Source organism: Palaemon carinicauda, chromosome 42 (assembly GCF_036898095.1).
Source record: "Palaemon carinicauda isolate YSFRI2023 chromosome 42, ASM3689809v2, whole genome shotgun sequence".
Taxonomy (NCBI): domain Eukaryota; kingdom Metazoa; phylum Arthropoda; class Malacostraca; order Decapoda; family Palaemonidae; genus Palaemon; species Palaemon carinicauda.
The window spans coordinates 34,644,276-34,649,275 of NC_090766.1; positions in this window are offsets into that span (position 1 = coordinate 34,644,276).

The window sequence follows — 5,000 nt, forward strand, 5'->3', positions numbered from 1 at the left end:
CAGGAAAGACCACCAGCGTATAATAATAATAATAATAATAATAATAATAATAATAATTATATGTTACAGCCTCAAGACGTAGATCAAAATGTCTATAAATAGACAAAGACAACTCTTTTGGATAAAGAATCCGCGAGAGAGAGAGAGAGAGAGAGAGAGAGAGAGAGAGAGAGAGAGAGAGAGAGAGAGAGAGAGAGAGAGAGAGAGAGAGAGTTACAATGATTTTAGATGTCTCAAAGACTTTTTAGTCCTTCCGCGGAGACTCCATTTGCTCTTTGGTAAAGCGATTTAGTTTAAACATTTAGAGAGTTCTTATATTGCTTAATACATCCACTGGAAGTCTATTCCAAGTATTTGCTATTTCATATGTAAATAAATTGCCCCATTGAGTGGTGCTGTATCATTTCAATTCCAGCTTGTATCCGTTACCTCTGGACTGATTTATGCTAAGCTTGAATAGATTGTTGTAATCTACATTTGTTATTCCTTTAAGAATTTTGAATGCCTCGATTAACTGTCCCCTTAGTAGTCGAGTTTGTAGATCAAATAAGTTCAAACTTTCCATCTTCTGTCTATATCCAAAATATCTTTAAAGATCGCATCTATTTCTAATCTTATTTCGTTACAAATTTATACCGAAAAAATATCATTAAAAATCGCATCTATTTCTAATGCTAAAAAAAATCCTATTTCGTTACAAATTTATAACGAAAAAATATCATTAAAAATCCCATCTATTTCTAATGCCAAAAAATACTATTTCGTTACAAATATTTATCGAAAGATATCTTTAAAAATCACATCTATTTCTCATTCTAAAAAGAATCCTATTTAGTTAAAAACTCATATAGAAAATATCTTTAAACATCATATTTATTTCTAATTTTGAAAACTCTTATTTCGTTACTATTTTCTATGAAAAATATAAAAAAAATTTATAATATATAATTCTAATCTTTTTATTAAAAATCAAATTTATTTTTAATTCTAAACAATCCTATTTCGTCTCCACTTTCTATGGAAAAAATAATTAAAAAATCATATCTATTTCTAATTCTTAAAAAATCATATTTCGTTACTAATTCCTATTGAAACATATCTAACTAGAAGGGCATTCAGTAGAACGCAGACCTCCGTCGCGGCCGCATATTTCTCGACCTCTTGCTCGACCTTAACCTTTGACCTTAACATGTATTAATTGGCGTGGATTTTCATACACTCAAATATGAACTAAGTTTGAAGTCTCTGTGACAACGATGTCCAAACGTATGGCTGATTACGTAAATTAGATATTTTGCTTGACCGTGACCTTGACCTTCCAAAATTTAATAATTTCCAGCTTTTTACATAACAGTTAATCCCTGCAAGTTTCATTACTCTACGATTAAAATTGTGGCCAGGAAGCTGTTCACAAACAAACACACAAACAGGGGCAAAATCATAACCTCCTTCCAACTGCGTTGGCGGAGGTAATTACATCTTATACAAAATTCCAAAACTGATTCCTAATTTACAATCTAAAACTTAATTCTATTAATAAAAAAGAAAAAAAAACCGTTTCAAATATTTCTCCAGTTGAGAAACTGATTACTGTATATTAAATTTTCATATCTATAATCCCCAATTCTACCTCAAATAACAATTTAAAAAAAAAAATATCTCGCTTTATTCTCATTTCTTTTTTTGCAAAGAAACTATATCGAAATCTTACCATTCAACACCTTTTGAAACAATTTGATTTCATGAATAATTTCCAGTTATATTTTAATGTTGATATCACGTACTCTCCATAAAAGAAAGATTAAGTGTCTGGCTATATATATATATATATATATATATATATATATATATATATATATATATATATATATATATATATATATACATCACGTAATTCAATACAATCCTCATGTAAAACTGATATCTAAATCACGTAACTCTGAAAACTAATACGCCATGGGGGGCTGAGTTCCAGCAATACATTATTTCCATACTATTTCCCTTCCTGGAACTCGCCAATGTTCTGGCCTTATTCTTCGTCACTTCTTTGTTTCGTACCTCAGAAAGGGAAACATTTCACAAGAAAAAAAATCTAATCCTAGAATCTTATCGTTCTTTCTTTCAGGCATTTTTCTGTCTTGGTCAGGAGCCAACCGCTGGTTCTCCACAGAAATCTGAAATGGCTAAAAATATCTTCATCTGGCTAATGTCAGGAATAAAGAGATCCCAGATTTCTGCCTGGAATTTTCAAACAAGAGAGAGAGAGAGAGAGAGGTCTATTTTACTTTAATTGTTTATTACTTCTTTTGTAGTTTATCTATTTCCTTATTCCCTTTTCACACTGGGTTAATTTTTCCCTATTGGAGTACTTGGGTTTATAGCATCCTGCTTTTCCAACTAGGGCTGTAGCTTAGCTAGTAGTAGTAGTAGTAGTAGTAGTAGTAGTAGTAGTAGTAGTAGTAATATCGCGTTTTCATAGAACGTAATGGTCATTTGAATAATGTATATAACTTATCCCATCCCAGATCTTGCTTAAGCGAGTAATATTTTAGCGTACAAAAGTAGAAGAAAAACAGAAGAAAATTACGAAATCACAGAGTAATAATTTTCAGTATCACAAAAAGTCATTGAGGCACTGACCAGTTGCTGTCAATATAGTAACAGCAATGAGAGCTATGATTTTCAACGGTAAAAGGATCTATTTACTCAAAGACTCACTATGAATGTTATTAAGCTACTTCAGGAGCTTGGTTGGCATTGATTTAAAGGTTTAAAGGTCGCTCATGAAAGGCAGAGGCAAGGAACAGTGACATTTCCCTATCAAGCAGGACAATGCCATAGACAGACCATATTATATACACTGTTAAAAATTTACCGTAAGAAATGGTAATTATCCTGGAATAAAAGTTGCCAGACATTTAGCGTTTTAAAAACGGATATATTGACGTTAAGGAGTGACATTACAGTCACCAACCCGTAAAAGATTATAACAAGGTAGGGTAAAATTATGGTCGCTTGTCTACATCTTTTCCCACTTCTATGTGGGGTCGATGTTTCTGGTCCTCCATCTACCTCTGTCCCACACCTCATCACCGGTTAATCCCTTTGATCGAAGGTCATCCTTGATACAGTTCACCCACCTTCGCTTTGGTCTCCCTCTCCTTCTCGTTCCCTGTACCTCCATTTCCACCACTCTCCTCCCAATATACTGTTCATCTCTTCTCATGACATGACCAGACCACCTCAGTCTACTTTCTTGGATCGTATCTGATAGTTTTCTAACTCCTGTGGTACCACTAATTACTTCATTCAGTATCTTATCTCTTCTTGTCACCCCACACATCCATCTCAATATTCTCATCTCTGCCACATCAATCTTCTTCTCTTCTGTCTTCTTTATTGCCCACGTCTCGCTTCATACATCATTGCCGGTCTCACAACTGTCCTGTGTACTTTACCTTTCAACTTAACCCCTATTTTCCTGTCGCATAGTACTCCACACACTTCTTTTTCAATTCTTCCATCCTGCATGTATTCTGTGGTTGAATTGGAAAAAAAGTGCGTGGAGTACTATGCGACAGTAAAATAGTTTATGGTCTTTCTGTGCCAATCTATACATTCAAACTTCCTTAGTTCCTCGATCTATCGTCTTCTCTTCCTTATTCTGCTTCTTTTACAATCTCTAGAGACCCATTTTCTTATTCTTAATGTCTATCTATTGTTTGTCATTCTCATTATATGTCCTGCCATGGTCCATTACTGTTTCTTACATATATATGTAACAATAACAGCAAAGGAAGCCGTTTCTAGTCCACCACAGAACAAAGACCTCAGACATGTAAATTCATATCCGGGGTTTGGCCAGTTTTCAGCATCACGCTGGCCAGTGCAGGCTGGTGATGGTGGGAGATTCTCGTCGAATCGCTCACAGCAAACCTACATAGTATGGGTGGCCCACGCTCAGAAAGGGTATACTGTATATATATATATATATATATATATATATATATATATATATATATATATATATATATCTCACATGGGGCAAGAAGTAGTTGAGTGGGCCCAAGACAAAGAAAATTACCAAGAATTGTCAAAGCTATTTGACTTTTTGCTGTCAGTCAGACCTAACATGTTTAGCAGACTCATCATTTCTATATTTTTTTTTTCGATTGCGTGTTCCCCAAGACGACAAGGTTTCGCAATGTCACATCAACCTCTCGACCACATAATAAAATTATCTTCATTTCCTTTGCGTTCCTCCACTGCCCATCAGACCAGACCAGCTTGCCCACCAAATCAGTTCCCTCTACGAAGCTAATTTTCTTAAACTTATTTTATGTCATTCCTTCCTTTTTTTATCTTCGGAAGCTGCGTCTTACCATCGCTAGCCATCTCTGCTTATCTACGTCATCGAAATCCCTCTATTCCAGTCCCTGGAAACTGGAATCCAGCAGTGCCTCATCTGGAAGGATGCCTGGACCGCCTCCAGCCGATAAGACTCCTTTCACTAAACTGGTTATATGTGTGGGGGTCTCTCTCTCTCTCTCTCTCTCTCTCTCTCTCTCTCTCTCTCTCTCTCTCTCTCTCTCTCTCTCTCTCTCTCTCTACCGACAAACCCACATGATTACGAATCAATTTTCAGGCAGTAAACAAATCGAGATATATATACTGTAAATACATTTATGCTTAAATTCATATTTGATCAACCCTCACAAATATTCTCTCTCTCTCTCTCTCTCTCTCTCTCTCTCTCTCTCTCTCTCTCTCTCTCTCTCTGCATCGCCATTGGGTATGGGTAGAGGCAACAGGAGCATAAGAAGAAGAGAAACGATTATTATCATTATTCCTTATCCATATTCTCTGTTATGAATAGAGGCAATAGGGGCATAAGAACAAAAAATGATAAATTTCTTAGTCTCGATGTCTTTTTATTATCATTAATCTTGCTTAAAACGTAATTAAACTAATAAGAAGCGAGTGATGTTAAACTTGATCGG